General features: G+C 44.2%; 1 protein-coding gene across 1 annotated transcript in view; it reads right to left on the bottom strand.

Moving 5' to 3' along the window:
- Nucleotides 1-908, bottom strand: part of MAPK6 (mitogen-activated protein kinase 6) — a 54,435-nt gene extending 53,527 nt beyond the window's left edge. Inside the window, exon 1 of the mRNA XM_074966331.1 lies at nucleotides 786-908. The gene's annotated coding sequence lies outside the window, so the exon portion shown is untranslated. The remainder of the gene's footprint in view (nucleotides 1-785) is intronic.
- Between the last annotated feature and the right edge of the window lie 20,662 nt (nucleotides 909-21,570).

Here is a 21,570-nt window from a genome sequence, read left to right on the forward strand (position 1 = left end):
AGTACAATACGATCCTTAGAATTTAAGAGGCAGGTGTGCAAACAAGACTGCCTCCAAAATATTACTGCTGATATTAAGCTCCGTGCCACAACTGCATTGAAGCCCAGCGCAAAGTCACTTGTTCTGTAGTATGCAATACATAAAACACATTTTAAAGAGGCATGCAAATAAGTTACGTTTCAAAAAAATCTTGCAGTTACAGGTTCACACAGCATAGAACTCTAAGCCTTCTCTATGTTTCATATTTTTAAAGTCTTGATGTGACTTTCAAAACTTTCTAGTAAGAACAAATATTTTACATTCGTAGTTCTCTCCATATTTGGGCAATTCATCATATTGAAATAAAATCTGTGCTGCTTGGATTTTTCATCCCTACTTTTTTCACAATGGAAAGGCTCACTAGTCATCCTCATATTTTTGCCCATGCATCATTCCAGAAAATACAATCTATCTAAAGAGATTACACAGTGCATCCATTCTTCTTGGTGCAATGTGAAAACACACACCAATCCAAACCAAACCCAAAACAAAATAACCTGATACATAGCTTATATAAAAGCATTAAAGTATTCTATATAACCAGGACCCCAGTCAGCATATTCCTGTTTCATTTTTAATTTTAAAATGAGCACACACACACACACACTTTTTTTCTGTTGTTTAATGTTAGACTAGTAGGGTAGTTAGAGCCCAAATTCTAGTTCTTCACACTATCCCCTTTAAACTAATGAACACCTCATTGGAGAGAGCACACACACACACACACGCACACACACTTAACTTACCATTTTTTAAGCTGTCTTGTCTCTTCAGCATCATTGTATCTGGTGTCTTGTTTTAAGCAGAGAGAATAGATATAAATGACACTAAAGACAATATCCCTGAGGATCTACCAACCAACATAATTAAAAAAAAATCATCCACAGCAAATGAAAAGGTCGACCAGAAGATTTCTAGTCAGAAATAGAAGTGATCTGATGAGAAGGGGAAGGTTACGTTGCTGAGATATGAGTACTGTGTACAGCTGTTACTCTAGTAATAATTCATCATATAAATATGTAAATCAGAGGAGGAGGAGGAGGAGGGTGTGAGATTGCTGCTTAAATCACACACAGTCACTCCGTGCCCTTAGGCAGGAAAATAGACCCTCCCTACAGAAAGTGTTTCCGAAAATACAGAGTAAAAGTTCTTGCAATTCATAAAAAATGAAGTCATTTAAATATTTCTTCAACACAGAGTGGGCAAATTCACCGCTGGTGTAACTCCATTGATCTAAATGGAATTACACCAGGGATTAATAGAATATAGGTTTCTTTCGGTGTTAAAAAGTGAGGATAAAGAGAGACCAGACACAGCTGATCAATTTGACCAGGATATTAGTGTTGAAACATGTATGCATTGACTTTGCACTTCCAAGTACATTCCCACAAGACTTATACAAAAAGGTGGTTTAATGAACTCTGGCTGCCCCTGTTAAATCCTGGCACTGCTACTGTAACTTGCCAGGAATACTAAATAAATGTCTAAATAATAAATAAACTGAGACATCAGTTCTTGCAATAGATGTATACTTGCTTCCATACCTGGTTCATCATCCTTAGTTTGCTGAAGGTCAGTGTGGTTTGGTGGAGCTTCAGAAGGTCCACAAAATTAGGAGAGGCAGAAAGGAGAGAGTCTGTAGGGGAAAGCGTTGATGGAGTAATGCAGATGGCCAACAGAGAGGAGCTCCATAGATTAGTACAGCATCACCCAAGGATACAAGGATCAGCAGGAGACAGGGAGCCGGGGAAACGGCTAATGCTGAAGTACAGCTGACAAATTTGGGTGGCATCCCAGATGAAGCAAGCAAACCTGGCTATGTTTGGTTGCTTTCATGATTGCATAATTGCATCCAGAGATTCTGTATAAATACCACCTATCACATGTTCGTTTTTGACATAATTCCTCTATTTGTTAGGGGAGAGACTGTTACCAAGACAGCCTGGTTGACCCACTTGTGCTTGGTTTTACGAACAGTTGTTTGTTACCTTTTATATTTAAATGTGAAAAGTAAGACACACACCTCAGAAGTAGCCACAAAATGCAGAATAGTTACTATAGGAAACAATTCCATTGAAAATATTCAGATCAACATACAGCTTGAAAAGCCAATAGTGTATACTAAGTACAAATCCTAAAAGCTAGGTAATATGCTAACGTTGTGACATCAGCTCCCACTGCATGAAGACAAATTCCATATCCAGGGTATTTCTCTCTCAAACACATAGACAACTGCCCCCTCCGTCTTGTTCATGAGAATTCCCAGTTGATTTTATTTTTGGTGCCTCACATAGTGTGCATAAATTATAGCTGCTGTATCAGTTTGCATTATCAAAGGACATCTCTCTTCAGAACCTCTCCTTTTCCACTGTTATACTGTCCCCCATTTCAATGGATCTTCATAATAAACAGCTGAAACAAGCAATTAAAATGCGTGTGTTGAATGCCAGGACTGAGTGCTGGGCACTGTGAAAGCCAGGAGAGGCAGAGAATATTGAACCACATCTCCCATGAGATGGGATGAAGGAAGTCTCCATGAGGATTTCTCACCACCAGTACCACATTAATCATTGTAGGGATGGTGGGGTTTGTCCCCCCATAACAGAAAAGGTCACAGGGCCCACCCCCAAACCTAGGACAACAGTCCTCCATACCCAGCTTCCTAGCCACAGCTGCAGAGGGTGGGTGCAGTACAGAAGTGATAGATACAGCCCCAGAGTGTATCATCTTTTCTGTCAGACAGTTTTCATTCCCTAAACCCCACCCCAGCCTCATACTACCAGCCCAGTCTCTGGAGCACCCAACCCTCCATCAGCATGGACGGTGGTCTGCATGGACAGGTCTCTGCGGGGTCCAGAAGCAAAGCCGAGGGGGGTAGAAGGAAAAGGTCACAGAAGCAGCAGAGTCTCTTTCCACATACAGAACTAGGGGACAGTGGCTGGTCCAGTTTGATTAGACAGCAGTGCAAGGGATTTGCTGCTTATGATACTATTAGGACCAAAGATGATTTAAGATAACATGAATTAGGTGTAAGTTTGATTATAAATCTTCATCATCTACTACATATTACGTGCATGCACACGCACATTGTATTTCAGGGCCAACCCCTGTTTACCGTATTGCAGCAAATAGCAATACAGATTTCAAAGTATTCATTTACATAATTACTAGGGTAATCTGCAGAACATTTTCAAATCACCTCACTGATCTCTTCCCGTACCCCACAAAAGTTAGGAAGCAAAAATAGTGTTGGCTCCAGTTCCCTTCTGCCCATTCTGCCTCCCCTCTTTTAAAAACGGTATTAAGACATGAATAAGCATTGGCAAAGAGATGCGAAGCCTAACAAAATTCCATATAAAAAACATGGCATGTAAGGGTTAAATAGCCTCTGCAGTTATTGAATGAGTAGTTAAAAGGTGAATGCCTGACAAGAGATAAAGAACATTTGCAGGTACAGATTGGGTCAGGTGACAGTTATTATAACCCCAGTAAAGTGCCAACATTGCAAAAGTTTTTATATAATCATTTTCAAGGGCATGCATTGTTTCAAACTGGGCTAGGTGGCACGGGGGATTAGTGTACTAGCTCGGATAATTTCTGGAGGCCTGGGCTCAGATTTTGTTTCGGCTACAAATGCAAAAGAAGTTGCTAATTTAGTCCAAATCTGAAGTCTCTGCTCAGAAGAGGCCTAGGATTAGATAATATCCCCTTTAAGGTCAAAGTGGTTTGGATATTGCTTTCCAATTCCTTCCTGCATGATGCCTTGCTCTTGCCAATGCGGTTAGTCTGACTGCAGTGAAAAGCAAATTCACTCAAAGAAGTGATGTGGCAGCACAGGCATTTGAGAGATGGGACAGAATTCAGGGGAATGTTCTCTAGTGGTGAGACCCGGGAACTGAACACAGATATTATGGTTCTATTACTGGCTGCATGGCCTTCCTGTGTGGCCACTTAACCTGTCTGCACCTTGAGTTCCTCCTCTGTAAAACCAGGCTAGTGCCCACTTGTGTGAAGTGTTGAGGCTCTTAATGGTGATGCCTGCCAATATAAAGAGGGAAAAGTACTACATATTTAATTCCAGCATTCCCCCGTTTGCCAGTGCTAGTAGTGGCTGAATGGCTACGCTGCACAGCATTGGGCCAGAAGAAGGAAGCGTGCGTTCATTTTCAACACCCCAAAGCAATGCTTTTTTGAAACGATTACTGGGCAATTTAGTAACCCAGCATTAACTCCCAGAGCACAATAGCTCGCTGGAATGAACAGCGCTGCAGTCGCTGCAACATCCACCTAACCCTCCAGAGGGATTAAGATTACATTTGAACTCTTTGTAAAGAACCCCATTTACAGCTGGCCCACAAAAACCCTTGACAAGTTTGAAACCTAAATTAACCGACACTAGGTTAACTAGTGGCACTAGGATTTAAACTCATGACAGTCAGATGCAGATTGCTGGGCACCTTGCCCAGCTCCAGATGAGATCTGTACATACAGACTTTTCCCACACAAGCAGGTCCTGTTTGCTTGGCCATTTTAGATGGAAACAGATGAAACCAAGCAGTCAGCTCAGCTGAAGGTCATGCAAGCAGAGTTACTCCACTTTGGGCACAGTTAACCTTTGAACATTATGGGCGACGGGCTGTTTGGCTAGTTAACGAACGCTCTTCTCAGAAGCACAGGGCCTTTTTGCTTAGGTCTCAGTGTGCCCAGTTTAGGTTTTGAGTTACACAACACTGCAACTCTTACTACTGCTTATCAGTCAGAAAAGGCTAGTAGTTATTTATAGCACCAACTATATAAAGCAATAAAGCCTATGAGTCGTCTAACATATCATTTATCTAGAGGTATAAAAAGGGACAGTCATTAAAACAGAACAGGCTGTTTTATCTCATATTTCTATTCAAAACCTAATTTAACACCCTCAGAGCCATCGTACTGTTCAGATGACTAAAAGGCTGCTCAAGACATTGGGGAGAGGGCGGGCACGGCAGGAAGGGGAGGGAATGCAACAGCAACATTTTTTTAAAAAAGGAAAGGCCAGATTTTGGGAACTCCCAAACGGTTCTTTACCATAATGAGGACCCGAGCATTCAATCTATTTGTGCTTAGTATTTCTCAGGATTCATTCCATGACAACACAGGGCCAGAGCCTTCTCTGCTTGATTTCAGTGGCAGACTTCGATTGACTTTTAAGCTGTTGGTCCTGCCAGCAGTTTTTTTGGGCAGGATTCTCCCTCTCCCTCACTTCCCCCCCCCCCCCCACCAAGTTATAAAAGTTCTGTTCTTTGAAGAGCCTGTGATATAGTCCTTAATTTAAAGCCCACTCTTGTCCTCTTTATTCAGACAAAAATTCCACTGGCTTCCAAGAATTTTCCCTGAGCAAGGATTCAAGATTATCCCCTTAAATTAGGAAATAGTTTGTATTAAATACAATATCAACAGCATGTGCAAGACAGAGTGCCCTATCTGCTGAAACATTAGCCTTTTTGTCCCATACATGGCAGATTCCATATTTTGCTGCTTGCAATCCATGAATGACCTTCTTATGGACTTGTTCATTTTCATTGCACACTCTTGAAGTTTAGTGTTAAGTTACTGTGACAGAGAGACCCTTTGGCAAAGGGTCCCCTATTCCTTGCTAACAACTTGTTTCAGATTTGACAAACTCGCTACACCAAACACGTATCCTGCAGGGTATTTATCCATGAGGGGTAAAATGGGAGGTATCTCCATAGCTCGTAACTTATCAAGACTCATACCCACTGCAAAATGTATGTATGGGTAATATTTAAGGAATAATGCAACTATATTTAAAGTCTGTTTTATGGTCTTAGACCAGAGTAAAAGTTAATCACCAAAGCCCATTCAAGCAGGAGGGAACTGTCCCCTCCCTGGTTAGCATAGTGTGAGGTTCAATTGTCAAGCTTTGCTCTATCCCAAGACTATCAATGGAAGATCATCAGACTTCAAACAATCAAACCCACTTGGCGGTACAAAAAAAAGGAGCATATCAACAGATAGGGGGTCGCCTTGGCTATGAATAAAGACAAAAGACTGTTTCAGTATTACAGAGGAGGGGAGAAGCCCCTTTGCATCCTTTCACTGAGGAGACATCTTGGGGAACAGAGATGTTCTCATGGAAAAAAAATTGGCTCCTCTGAAGCCAGCCAGCTCCGCAACAGACTGAACTTTGGTGGGAAAGCTTATTTCATTTGATAGGAAAGGTAACAATAGTAAATAAATGCCCTAATTCACATTTCATGATTTTATTTTGTATTTTAACCATTTGTTGCCATCACACTGTTTCTAGTTGAATTTCTGTTCTTTCCTAAATAACCCTTCTCTTGTTTTATTACCATTGCTGTGTGTTACACAGGAGCAGGGGTGTAGGGTAAAATTAGTAAACTAGGGCACACTGCTCCTTTGGGGGCAGAGGATCTGGGATTTCTGTGAGTGGCCAGTGTTAGGGGCTGGTTCTCACAGGAGAACAGTTCAAGGGGACTCTTGTTTACCTGTGAGGCAAAGACAGGCTGGCATAATCCAGAGAAGAGTTCTTGAGTGGCTGACAGGCTGGTGGTGTTACATAGCCAGCAGCTAGCCACTGTGGGCAAAGCTACCTCTCGCTAGAGGGAGGGGGTTACAAGTGACTAACAGCCCTGGGTACCCCAAGACCCATCAGTCACACAGCAGCTGTATATAATGGAGCAGATGGGAAAGTGACCTCTCTCTTCCTTGTGAGTGCACGAAGAGAAATGGGGGGCTATTGGTACCATCTCTCCTTCCTTCCAGGATGCTTTCGTCCCCTCCCCCCACCTCATTATCTCAATTTTGGCCATGTTGGTCACTTACGCTCATGTCATGCCCTGTGACAGGTTCAGCAACAGCAGGAAGAGGAACTGCCCCCTGCAGGAGGTACACAGGGTTTGTTTTGTTATTAACAAAACAATACAATCGTGGAGGTAATACAACATTTGCCACCATCACATTATTCACTCTGCTTGTGTGTTCAAATCTCTCCCCCCCCCCCACTCTATGGTCTGATTTATTTAGACTGTGATCTCTTCAGGGAGGGGAGCCACTGCTATTCTGTGTTTGTACAGCACCTAACACAATGGGGCCCCAGACTTGGCTAGCCCTTAGACCGGGGTGGGCAAACTACAGCCCCAGGGCCACATCAAGCCCTTTAGACATTTTAATCTGGGCCTTGAGCTCTCACCAGGGAGTGGGCTCCGGGGCTTGCCCTTCTCTGCGCGTCTCCCGGAAGCAACGGCATGTCCCTTCTCTGGCTCCTACACATAGGGGCAGCCAGGGGGCTCCAAACGCTGCCCCCGCTCCAAGCGCCGCCCATGCAGCTCTCATTGGCCAGGGTTCCTGGCCAATGGGAGCTGCAGGGGCGGCACCTGCCAATAGGGCAGTGTGCAGAGCCTCCTGGCCATGCCTCCGTGTAGGAGTCAGAGTGGGGACATGTTGCTGCTTCCGGGAGCTGCTTGAGGTAAGCACTGCCCCAAGATGCACTTCTGACCCCCTCCTGTGCACCAACCCCCTGCCCTAGCCCTGATCCCCCTTCTGCCCTCTGAGCCCCTCGGTCCCATCCAGAACACCCTCCTGCTCCCCCAACTCCTCATCCCCAGCTCCACCCCAGAGCCTGCACCCCCAACTGGAGCGCTCACCCACCCCCTGCACCCCAAACCCTGTCCCAGCCCAGAGCCTCCTCCCACATCCTGAACTCCCTGGCCCCACCCCAAAGCCCTCACCCCCTCCCACACCCCAACCCCCAATTTTGTGAGCATTCATGGCCTGCCATACAATTTCCATACTCAGATGTGGCCCTTGGGCCAAAAGGTTTGCCCGCCCCTGCCTTAGACACTACCCTAATAAACATGATTCATACCAAAATTGTATCAATGGGGGTTTAGTTTCCAGGGTCAGGGACTAGGGACTTCAGCTTCACCACAATGGACTTCTCAATCCCAAAACTTCTGTTGGACTGGCGTGTAACAAGTCAGGGTAGCTTCCACTGTGACTGGAGCTCTCATCTTGCCTGGGCGGTTGTGGGTGAACTGCACCTTTTAGTCCCTCTCAAGTGCACCAGGTCTCAGGTGCCAGGCCTGGCTTCCTGAACCTCACTCTGGGCAGAACCACTTGGCCCTATGTCTCTTAGATGGCTCTCTGGGCTGCAGCTCCTATTTACCCACCACGTTAACTCAACAGGCCCAACTGGTTTTGGCACCTGTAAGCTCTTTTCCTCTAGGAGCCTGTGACAGCAGCTGATTAAAGTGACTCAAAAAATGGCTTATTCAAAACAAAATAATTTACTCATTCACCCCAACAGTATATAGCATGCATAGACAAGGGTTAAAACCATAAAACCCTACAGGCAAACCAAGAGAGACCTATAAGGATATTTCCCATTACTTGATCCTTAACCTTTCCTTGCAAGCTTTGGTAAATTCCATTCAACCCAGGAACCTTTCATCTTTGGACTAGGCAAAGCAAACTACCCTGCTGCATTCTCAGCGTCTGTCAGAGACATCTCCAGTGGCTGCTGACAACCCACTTTCAGACCCTTCCTTTCTAGGTCCAGGGTCCTTTAATAATTTAGTATCCCTTTTGATCCTAGGCTCATGCCTCGCAAGAATGTGCCTACTAGGCTGGTTGTAACCAGCCAGGGCCATTTCTCAAATTAATAGTTCCCCCACTGTTTCCTTAAGGAGCATTATCTTATGTCTATCATTGCTTCATTTCCCATTTGTTCATTCCGCCACCAGCCATCTTTGGGTAACCTCTGTGCAGTCAGGCATAATAATATCAAAACAGGTAAACTGAGATGCATTGATATTTATAAAAAAACTCCAAATAACTTCCTCAGGCACTGTTCTTTTTAAGGCACAAAGCTTGTGTTTAACATTTATTTTTGTATAAACATTACTGAAACACACACATCAGCTAGCAGAGCCTGGTGTTGACTGAAGCCTGCAGCACCCTGTAGCCCCACCTTTCTTCCAAGATGGAGGATGATATCTAGTCTCTGCCATCACACTCACATTCTTATGCAACAGCGACATCCACTCCACACACTAGTGGTCTAGCACAGAAATGTCAAGTTTATTTTACCACAGAGGTGCAGCCTTACGTTCTGCAGCATTGCTACTGGCCCCAGCCCAACTCAGGTCTACTAGTCATTGGAGCGATGCCCCAGCCAATCACAATCATAGCATGCAGCCATCCATGCTGGCTGCTCAATCTGGTCTCAACAGATGGTACCAAAACTCTCTCCACCACCTTGCTGCAGTCACTTTGCCATTACTTGTAAACACTCCAGCAGGAACTTCTCTGACTAAGCAGGAAGCCACTACAGAGCATTCACCCTGACTAGGATATAAAAGTTAAGAGGAGTTATCACTCCAAGAGACTGCCAGGTGTTTCCCCAGGCACTTGTTGGAAAAGAGGTCTGTCATAAACATACAGCTAAGGGTAGCATAAAATCCCTCCTTTACCTGGAAGGGGTTAAGAAGCTCAAATAACCTGGTTGGCACCTGGCCAAAAGGACCAATAAGGGAAGAAGATCCTTTCAAATCTGTGGGGGGAGGTTTTGTTTTGTGCTCTCTTTGTTGTTCTCTCTTGGACAGAGAAGAACCAGAGTAGGAAAAACCATCTCCTAAAACCCTACCTGAAATAAGCATCCAAAATTACAAAAATTGTAAGTAATAGCAAGGAAATGCGTTAGCAAATCTTTTGTTTTAGCTTGTGAATTTTCCCTATGCTAAGAGGGAGGTTTATTCCTGCTTTTTTTGTAACTTTAAAGTTTTGCCTAGAGGGGACTCCTCTGTGTTTTAAATCTTATTACCCTGTAAAATTACCTTCCATCCTGATTTTACAGAGGTGCTTCTTTTACTTTTTTCTTTATAATAAAGTTCTGTTTTTAAGAATCTGATTGGTTTTTAGTGTCCTAAAAACCCAAGGGTCTGGTCTGTGCTCACCTTGTCTACCTATTTGGTTGGTATATGATTCTCAAGCCTCCCCAGGAAAGGGGTGAAGGGGCTTGGGGGGATATTTTGGGGAAACAGGAACTCCAAGTGGTCCTTTTCCTGAATCTTTGTCCAGCTCATTTGATGGTGGTAGCAGTACCATCCAAGGACAAGGAAGGATTTGTGCCTTAGGGAAGTTTTTAACCTAAGCTGGTAGAAATAAGCTTAGGGGGTCTTTCATGCGGATCCCCACATCTGTACCCCAGAGTTCAGAGTGGGGAGGGAACCCTGACACGGTCAAACTCCCAAAATTCCCTGGACATCCCAGCAGCCACTCCTTCAGGGAGTGGTACTGGAACTGTAGGATAGGTGGTATCCAGAAGATATTATTACTGCAATGGTGTACATCAGCTCAGTATGGAAATGGGACAGAATTGCAATAGTCTTGAACCCCTAATGTCATGAGTATGGGCACGCTGTGCTGCTGGTGCTATCCCAACAGTTCAGTTCTCCAGAGAATCCAATCATTAAGAGGTTACACATTAAAATATTTTCCTTCAAATCTCTGGAAAAGTGAATATTTACATGGTAATAATCCCAGAGAGTTCCTGCTGCAGCTGATTGTAACAAGACATTCCTTACTGACCTATATCATGATGGCTGATCACTAAATATTAAACTCACCTGCAGTATAGCTAATACAGCAGATAAGGTGGCAAACAACACACATACTGAATAGACAGACATTTCCTTTTCTCTAATTTTTAATGTTTCCTTCAATGTAAAGTCTCCTGCTTTTCTTGTAATAAGGAAGAATGTAATTAGGTGTTCTCTGATGGCCTTCTTGGCACAAGATAATTCATCGTTTTGAATGCTTTTATTTAACTTCCTTGTAAATCAAGTCATCTCATTTGTAGCACTTCATTGTCTCCAGTCATTTTTGCTCTCTTCCTTTTCTAAAGCCTTTAAAAACAAAATAAATTTGGAGCGTTTAATATGGAATGCAACATTGGAGGCAAAGAAACACTAGAGAGGAGTCTGGGCTACGGAGTTCTGTTCTGGACCTCAAACGCTCCAGCGTTTGGGCTTATGTCAGAAGTTTTGATTCAGTCCTATATCTAGGACATGTTCTAAAAGTGGATATGATAATATTGCGTGTTCTTCAGTCTCTTTTTAATACATCCTAACATTTCCTTTTGACTCGTCACTTTGCATTGAGAAGTCATCTTAATTGACTGTCCACGGTGATCCTTATAACTTCTCCCTTCCCTAACCTTAAGATTTTACAGCCAGTTCAGAACTCATCGTTGTGCAGAAGTAGTTTATATTCTGCTTTCCAGCGTTCATTACAGTATCTTCAATTTTTCTACAATGAACATGGTCTACCATTCTGTCACCCAGTTACCTAAATTTGTTGGGTCCTTCTGGAGTGCCTCACAAGCATAACCAATGAACACAAAGGGAAAAAACAAAACCATGCAAATCTCTGCATAGACTGCATTGTATTCCAGAATCAGGCAGCTTAAAATGCCATAAGACGCTTTATAGAAAATAAATGGAAAGCCAGTTTTTGTAGAAGTAGATTAAAATAGCTGGAAGCTTCTGAAGACATTATGTCTTACTGTTTCCAGTGACTAGCTGAATATAGTTACAAAGCGCTGTAATGATCAGTTTTTCATATTGTGTCTGCTGAGGTGACATTGGTGTGGATGTATGGGTACAGTACACTACACTCCTTAGATCATCTTGTCAAGTTCAAATGGAAGCTGTCTAAAGTCTATTCATACATCAAAGTTTTATAAGATGTTAGTCAATAAATACTCAGTTGTCATGCTGAGATAGGGGAGGGAATTTAATAAAGCCATTGGTTGTGAATCAAAACAAGTGTGTTTAATTCACTATCTTCCTTCTATATGGAAAATAGAGTTTAGTTGTCCCTCTGCCAAGTCTTCCCCAGATAATCCAGTTAGTTAGTTATGGCCTTGCTCTCATGATGCTGAGTAGAATACTGCATGCTCCCAAACAGTTTCTATTGTCTCACTTCCCCATTCATTCAGTTTTATGTTTGCTATGAGCCGTTCTATTTGGTACCGCATTTCCTGTTTTATTACCCTTGCTTCTACCACAAACAGTGGCCATAATGGGCCTGAAGTCCTGCCTTGCTGATGCAGGACAAGCTCCTATTGACGGCAAAGATAAATGGGACTTGTCTCCTGGTTACTTCTCTTGGGACAAAGGCATACTTAATAAAGCCACAAGTTACATATAGACCAGATACTCTCCCAGAGCCTTACAGGTCTACCTGTTCCGAGACGATTCCTGACGTCTGGGTGAACTCCACAGAGTGCCTGTTAAAAAAACCCAATCACTAAACATTCTGTTCTTACAGGACAGGTGCAATAGCAAGTAACCAGAACCACACCTTATTGGGCCCCTACTTGTCTCTGGGGCATATTGGGAATGTAGAGCTAGTGCTTCAAGCCCCAAATAGTGATGCTCATCTGGCTGGTCATTACTAGTCAAGTGTCAGCAGTGTTTACAACTATATGGAAGACGAACTAGGTCCCTGCACCCATGAACTTAAAAACAGAGTCTGATCTAGACATTTCAGCTTAGACATCAGCAAGTCCTGGCTCCTGCACACAGCCGAAGTATATTGGAGCAGGATATGGCACGTCATATGTACGGAGCCATTGCCTTCCAGACCCTGCATTCATGTACCTGAGGTGTGTATGTTAAGAAGGAAGAAGGAAAAGAACTCACCTGCAGTATCACACATTCAGATTTTAATATAGACATCCTCAAGTTCAGGGGAGTTAAGATTCAGTGTTTGGTTCAGCCTCTTATAAATACAGGAGCCAAGAGGAAACAAAAATTTAGACCCAGATCCAGATCCAGAAGCCACCTTTGCCCCCGACCCAAAGAGGAAGAGCAAAGTTCTACAGTTTTTGTTTGATTTAGTTTTTCTTTATTTACAGAGTTCAGCCTAGACATTCCAAAGAGCCCAGAAGCAGTTGCCTGGGTGTACAGGCAGGTTACACCAGCTTTAAGCCCAGAATTTAACAGTGGTGCAACACACAAAAATGCCACACTAGGACTGGGCCTGTATGTTCAGCATACATTACCATGAAGGACTAAAATGTTTACACATTAAGAACATACAAGACTCCAGCATCAAGCCCCCATCATGCCCCATATTGCCCTTTCTACGTACGCCTCACGGAGATAAGCCCAAAGACACAGATGAGAATTCAAACACCTCCAAAGTTAAGGTATATTTAGATCCATTTAGATATTTATGGTTTTGTTCCAACATATTGGAGATGGGACTCAAGTGCAAAATTCAGGTTATGACTCCTCAAAGGTCAGGGGATGTTTTGATCTAGGGTTTCACCTTGGGTTCATTCCCCTGTTTTAAGATAGGAGATAGTTCTTATAGTGGGGCCACTTCCTCTTCTTCACCCACCAACCCCTCTCTTCATCCCCAGATAGGCTCCCCTTCACAATTACCAATAGACTCCCAGAGCTCTCCTTCCTTTGCCCCTAAAATCCCTTCCTCCCTTTCCCTGACTCCCCACCCAACCAGCTCTCCTGGCCTCAAACAGGTGAGCCAGAACCCCTCACCTTTGAGCACCCCCTGCAAGGCAAGCATTAGTACCCTGGCTTTTCCAGTTACTCCTCCCTGCCTGCATCCCCTCTACATTTGCTGATCTTTGCAGGGCCCAGTAGGTCAAATAGAATACTTCTTAGCCTCCTAAACCAGCGGCACACTGGGGCACTCTGAAACTTTTCCAGTCAGCCATACCCCATGCTGCACTGCAGGTTTTCACTTTCACATCAGTTAGGTTAATTGAGAGCAAGCATCCTACATTCCTTTATTGTGAGTGCACAACCTTTGGTAAAACAAACAAACAAACCCACATTTCTAATAGAAGCCCTGCCCAGCTAAAATAGCCTTGCTGAAGGAAAACTTTAAAGAGGAAACTATATGGAGAGCAGGGAAATTTGCTGCCTAAGAAGCAGCCCACTCACACTGCTGCTAATACTGTTGTCTATATCCTGGATATCAAAAGGAGAATGGGCTAAAGCTGAATGAAATTGCAGTTTCAGCTTCCAGGGGCTTGTGTCAACTTTTCTCACTGTTTTGTTTCTCATGGTTTGTGCCCTCTGAGCTTTGTTTTTCATTCAAATTAACGCCAAAGCTAAAAGCAAACCTCTGCTGAACCATCTGAGGTTTTGTGTGGTCTCCAGCCAAAACAAATGTGTCAATCCAGGTTTGCAGAGGTGGCAGAAATTTTGGCCTAGTAAAGGAACCGGGAAGGAACTGGTTACAAAAATAGCTTCTCCCAGTTCTAGAATTCACCAGGTTGTGATGCTCCTGGAATGGCTGATGCATGGAAGTACAGGCAAACTGGGCACAGTCAGACACCTTGGGCCTGATTTTCAGAGGAGCTGCACACCCATAGCACTTATTGATATTGGTGTGACATGCGATGCTCGACATCAGCCCCTAACGGTTCAGTTCTGTTCTCAGCTGACAAAGAGCCTGCTAGCATTCATGGGAGTTAACTGAATAAATCCTTGTACATCAAGATGAGACTATGCCTCATAATTACTGCATCTTAAGGTCATGAGAGGGAGTGTTTCTATGCTTACCACACAACAGGAACAGGGGGAGGGCTTGTATCCTTTCTGAGAGCCTGCATCTTGTTTTTGTTTGTTTGGTTTTTGCAGTGCTTGCTTGGTGCTTTGTGCCTTCCCTAGCCTCCTGGCTCTCTGTGTTAAATTGCCACATTGTTGCCTTTTCCCAGAGCTGGAGTCTAGTTTTTCCCTTCCAGAAATGTAATCTGAGTGAGGAATCTGTTTCACTGATTCTCTCTAGCAGCCTGTCCTCCTTCTTTGTTACAAGGTACAGTGATGTTAAAAATCTAGGACACAAAAGCAATTTGTTTCTGTGTGTTATGACTTTTGAGCTTTCCTCAATCGCTCTCCTAAATCACAAATTGCTACTTTGGATCACTTCACTTTCAAAAGTGAGCTTGCTCATGCTTCCATTCTGACACTGACACTCCTGCTATTTCTCTTTCCCTCTGCCATTCTTATCAGTTATTGTGAAAATGCACAAAACTTAACATGGCCAACAAGAAGTTCATGTCAAAGCTTTATCCAGGCTCCAGTGATGTCATATCAATCCAAACCGAGAGAGTGTTTTCCCCTCCATTTTGGATCCCACTGCTTTTCACTTGATTGAGACACCTTTTGTCACCTCTGTTTCTTTCAACCACTTCAGTGGCATCAATACATTTTAATGCTGTTTCTTTTTTTCTACAAACTTTCCCACAGATTTAAAAAACAATCCAGCTGTTCCAGAACACAGCAGCCCCACCTCTTTAGGGACACCTGTCACCCCAGTGCTGGGATACAGCCACTACACTTGACTCGTCTCCACTATTGTGCTGCTGTTCTCCTACTGCTCTTCACTAATGTCAGAGCTATAGCAAAATTAAGCATGTGCTTAAGTACTTTGATGAATAAGAATGGGATTACTCATATGTTTAAAGTTAGGCATGTGCTTAAGCACTTTGCTGAATCAGGACCAAAATAAAGAGTGCCTAGAATCTCGTTTGAATCAGTTGATTTTCCATTTCAGCTATGATATTCCCTTAACTTACATGGTTGGGAGGACTGATTCTCTTTGCTCACTCTTCTGATACCAGTATTTCTATAAGAAAGAATAAATATATTACCTTCTCCTGGTCAAAAAATATATTACATTTTTCAGGACATATACATTTTTTGTTTCAGCTCCCATTATCTCTCTGCTTCAGTTGCTTTCCCGAAACTCCCAAACAATCAAACCAGTGGGGTAAAATGTTCAAAATCACCTAAGTCACTTAGGAGCCTAAATTCTGTTTTCAAAAGTGACATTGAAAGTCAATGGGACTTAGGTCCCTAAGTGCGTAAGGCGTAGTCTACACTGGAATACTTCTGCCAGGATTGCTGTATACATACAGCTGTACTGGCAAACCCTCCTAGTGTAGACACAGCTTATCCCAGCAAAAGGGGGCTTTTCTTGGTACAGCTACAGGTTTGGCAAGTCAAATAAGCTACATCCACACAAGCATTTTTAGGGCAGTATAAAAGACTAGGGCTTTTACTGGTATACGAATATCCTTAAAAAATTATCCCCCAGTCAAGATTGCTATACTGGCAAATGTTTCTAGAGAAGACCCTGCCACACGTTAAATCTACACTGTGAGCTAGGGGTAGGATTCCCCCACCCCTGTCCACATGCTTGTGCTAGCTATAAATAACAGCATAGCTATGGTAAAGCAGGGAGTAGAGGCATAGCTGAGCTGTGCTGAATAAATACCCACCAGTTTCAGGCGGGGTTGTGCTTGGCCTGGCTCAGCCATGCCTCGGCTACTGCGGCTACACGGTTATTTCTACGTGCACTAGCTCGATGAGAGCTAGCACGAGTGTGGGTGCATAAGCCCGGGAATCACACCCCTAGCTCATCTGATAGACATAGCCAAAGTCACTTCTGGAAATAGGACGTAGGCTCCTTAGTCACTTAAGCTTTTGAAAGTTTTACCCAATATCCCAGGAGTGGCCAACCTGTGGCTCCGGAGCCACATGCGGCTCTTCAGAAGTTCATATGTGGCTCCTTGTATACACCCCAACTCTGGGGCTGGAGCTACAGGTGCCAACTTTCTAATGTGCCGGGGGGTGCTCACTGCTCAACCCCTGGCTCTGCCCCCACTCCACCCCTTCCTGCCCCCTCCCCTGAGCCTGTGTGCCCTCGTTCCCCCATTCTTCCCCCCAGAGCCTCCTGCATGCCACAAAACAGCTGATCGGGAGGCGCGGAGAGGGAGGGGGAAGGCGCTGATCGGTGGGGCTGCCAGTCAGGGGGAGGTGCTGGGAGTGGGGGGAGAGGGGAGTTGATGGAGGGCTGCTGATGTATTACTATGGCTCTTTGGCAGTGTACATTGGTTAATTCTGGCTCCTTCTCAGGCTCAGGTTGGCCACCCCTGTAATATCCTTTTCAGATCTAGGAGCAAGAGCCAGCTGCTGCAGGGAAGTCAGCAAACAAAACAGGTTTTTTTCTTTAACAGTATGGAAAAACAATAAAGTTTTACAGACAGCTTTTCAAAATAAACACATGGGGTCACACTCATCTGGAAAGGGTAGGAACAAGCACTGATTCACATAGCCAGGAAGTTACTGCTTATGGGGAGCAGGAAGTACTAATAATGAGAATTGCAATTCCCATGGAGCTCACAAGTTTAGGTGATTGACTGTTCAAAGCCCAGATCTGAATGGAACATGTTTGTAGCAGGTGGTATTATTTTAACCTTACTGTTTCCAGATAACTCCAACAATGTACCCAGTTAAGCCCACAACTTTAAAACCACACCTTGTGGTTCTTTTTTGAAAATCTTTTTTATTATCAAGACCTACACTTGACATATGTTCAATGGTGTATTTAAAAACCACTGGTATAATACAGCCAAGCTCTGCGATACAACCGCATTTGCTCCAACCCCTCAGACAGAGACAAACACCTACAAGATCTCTATCAAGCATTCTTACAACTACAATACCCACCTGCGGAAGTGAAGAAACAGATTGATAGAGCCAGAAGAGTTCCCAGAAGTCACCTACTACAGGACAGGCCTAACAAAGAAAATAACAGAACGCCACTAGCCGTCACCTTCAGCCCCCAACTAAAACCCCTCCAACGCATTATTAAGGATCTACAACCTATCCTGAAGGATGACCCAACACTCTCACAAATCTTGGGAGACAGGCCAGTCCTTGCCTACAGACAACCCCCCAACCTGAAGCGAATACTCACCAACAACCACATACCACACAACAGAACCACTAACCCAGGAACCTATCCTTGCAACAAAGCCCGTTGCCAACTGTGCCCACATATCTATTCAGGGGACACCATCACAGGGCCTAACAACATCAGCCACACTATCAGAGGCTCGTTCACCTGCACATCCACCAATGTGATATATGCCATCATGTGCCAGCAATGCCCCTCTGCCATGTACATTGGTCAAACTGGACAGTCTCTACGTAAAAGAATAAATGGACACAAATCAGATGTTAAGAATTATAACATTCATAAACCAGTCGGAGAAGACTTCAATCTCTCTAGTCACGCAATCACAGACATGAGGGTCGCTATCTTAAAGCAAAAAAACTTCAAATCCAGACTCCAGCGAGAAACTGCTGAATTGGAATTCATTTGCAAATTGGATACTATTAATTTGGGCTTGAATAGAGACTGGGAGTGGCTAAGTCATTATGCAAGGTAGCCTATCTCCCCTTGTTTTTTTCCTACAAACCCCCCCCCAAGACGTTCTGGTTAAACTTGGATTATTGCTGTGCACATTGTAAGATGAGCTATTGCCAGCAGGAGAGTGGGGTGGGAGGAAGTTTTGTTTCATGGTCTCTGTGTGTATATAATGTCTTCTGCAGTTTCCACGATATGCTATGCATCCGATGAAGTGAGCTGTAGCTCACGAAAGCTCATGCTCAAATAAACTGGTTAGTCTCTAAGGTGCCACAAGTACTCCTTTTCTTTTTTCTTTTTACGAATACAGACTAACACGGCTGTTACTCTGAAACCTGGTATAATAATGTTACCCCTCTTGACCTGAGAAGTTAGCCAATATTCAGGGTCTTGTGGTTGTTTACATTAGGAGAAATTGATGATGGAGTCAGATTTTTTTTTTGCTGCAATCTTGTTTATTTAGAATGTACAAAAGTCCTGTTTCCCTGAACACAGCAGGAATGAAGCAACTGCAGACGGTTTCTATGCTCACAGTTCCAAGCTTCTTTCCAGGCAGCACTCAACCCAAAAGCTCTCTCTCCTAGCTTTTTCCCAGGGTCACACTAGAATTGCTTCTTCTCTGGAGCTTCCCTGATCCCTTTTCTGTGTGCTTCTGCAGTACCTGTGCTGATTCTCTCTCTCTCTCTTTTTCTCTCCCTCTCTCTCTCTCTCTCACACACACACCTCCATCAACCATTACACAGCCCCTGGTGTTTGCACCCAGCCCCCAGTGAAACACCTCTACCCCATAGCTCAGCTCCTGACTGGCCTTACATGTTGCTGGAGGCTTCTATGTTTTCAGCTATCAATTCCACAAAAGAGCTTAATGGCTTCTTACACTGGTCGTAAATGAAGGACTATTGCCCACAAGTTCCAGTGAGGTTTCACCCAACTCCCAGTGTAATAAAAATAATTTAGGATCACAGACCATTTAGATGTTTTTTCAATGTCTGAGAAATTATCTAAGAAACAGCAAAAACTGCCTCATCTAGATCTATATTAGTCTAAATGTCATTACTGGTCACACAGAAGAGTTGCAGGTCTGTCTTTGTGACTTTAACATCTTACATCCCCGTTGTTAAAATGTCTTTCATTGCATTCCCTACACTAAGATAGATAAGCAGAACACTAAGTTCTTATAACAGAGGCTATCAGCAAAGTATCTGATGCCTCCAAAATAGAACCGTGCAGGAAAAAGCATTCCCAGTGGTCTGGATTCCTCCCTCTTCCCCAGGAAGTGATCTTAAAGTTTATCAGATGCTCGAGGAGGAGTCAATGTAGTGGCAGTAGCCCAGCACTGGGGTGACAGGTGTCCCTAAAGAGGGGGGGCTGATGTGTTCTGGATCTTTTTTTAAGTCAGTCTGTTCATTCCCAACTACAGGAAGTTGCAGCAATCCAGTCTGGAGGCCATGAAGTTGACTGCAAACCTTTTTTGGCCAAGACATTGTCTTGGCTGGGGTGCAGCGTCCTGGCCAGCTGAAACTGAAAGGTTTGGGGTTGGGGTTTTTTTTTTTGTTTTGTTTTGACAGCTATCACTATTTGACTGGTTGGAAGCAGTGGAGAATCCAGAACTCCAAGGTTACAGACATGACCATCTGAGGGTAGACTCACTGTGTAGTGGGAAATACAGGGGCAGATTCTCAGCTGGTGGATGTTGTCATAGATGTATTGAAACCAATGAAGCTCTGACAATTTACACCAGGTGAGGATGTGTCACCAAACTGTCAAAGTGATTCCCTCTTCCCACCAGCTTCACCTCTGTCAGCCAGCTACCTTTCTTCCTGGTGCAAGTGCTAGACGAGCCAACTGGGGGGGAGCTTTTCTTGACCTGCTGCTCACAAACAGGGAAGAATTAGTGGGGGAAGCAAAAGTGGATGGGAATCTGGGAGGCAGTGACCATGAGATGGTCAAGTTCAGGATCCTGACACAGGGAAGAAAGGTAAGCAGCAGGATACGGACCCTGGACTTCAGGAAAGCAGACTTCGACTCCCTCAGGGAGCGGATGGGTAGGATCCCCTGGGGGACTAACATGAAGAGGAAAGGAGTCAGGAGAGCTGGCTGTATTTCAAGGAATCCCTGTTGAGGTTACAGGGACAAACCATCCCGATGAGTCGAAAGAATAGTAAATATGGCAGGCGACCAGCTTGGCTTAACGGTGAAATCCTAGCGGATCTTAAACATAAAAAAGAAGCTTACAAGAAGTGGAAGGTTGGACATATGACCAGGGAAGAGTATAAAAATATTGCTCGGGCATGTAGGAATGAAATCAGGAGGGCCAAATCGCACCTGGAGCTGCAGCTAGCAAGAGATGTCAAGAGTAACAAGAAGGGTTTCTTCAGGTATGTTGGCAACAAGAAGAAAGCCAAGGAAAGCGTGGGCCCCTTACTGAATGAGGGAGGCAACCTAGTGACAGAGGATGTGGAAAAAGCTAATGTGCTCAATGCTTTTTTTGCCTCTGTCTTCACTAACAAGGACAGCTCCCAGACTGCTGCGCTGGGCATCGCAACATGGGGAGTAGATGGCCAGCCCTCTGTGGAGAAAGAGGTGGTTAGGGACTATTTAGAAAAGCTGGACGTGCACAAGTCCATGGGGCCGGACGAGTTGCATCCGAGAGTGCTAAAGGAATTGGCGGATGTGATTGCAGAGCCATTGGCCATTATCTTTGAAAACTCGTGGCGAACGGGGGAAGTCCCAGATGACTGGAAAAAGGCTAACGAAGTGCCAATCTTTAAAAAAGGGAAGAAGGAGGATCCTGGGAACTACAGGCCGGTCAGCCTCACCTCAGTCCCCGGAAAAATCATGGAGCAGGTCCTCAAGGAATCAATCCTGAAGCACTTACACGAGAGGAAAGTGATCAGAAACAGTCAGCATGGATTCACCAAGGGAAGGTCTTGCCTGACTAATCTAATCGCCTTCTATGATGAAATTACTGATTCTGTGGATGAAGGGAAAGCAGTGGATGTATTGTTTCTTGACTTTAGCAAAGCTTTTGACACGGTCTCCCACAGTATTCTTGTCAGCAAGTTAAAGAAGTATGGGCTGGATGAATGTACTATAAGGTGGGTAGAAAGTTGGCTAGATTGTCGGGCTCAAAGGGTAGTGATCAATGGCTCCATGTCTAGTTGGCAGCCGGTGTCAAGTGGAGTGCCCCAGGGGTCGGTCCTGGGGCCGGTTTTGTTCAATATCTTCATAAATGATCTGGAGGATGGTGTGGAT

The sequence above is a fragment of the Natator depressus genome, chromosome 10, assembly GCF_965152275.1.
Source record: "Natator depressus isolate rNatDep1 chromosome 10, rNatDep2.hap1, whole genome shotgun sequence".
Taxonomy (NCBI): Eukaryota; Metazoa; Chordata; order Testudines; family Cheloniidae; genus Natator; species Natator depressus.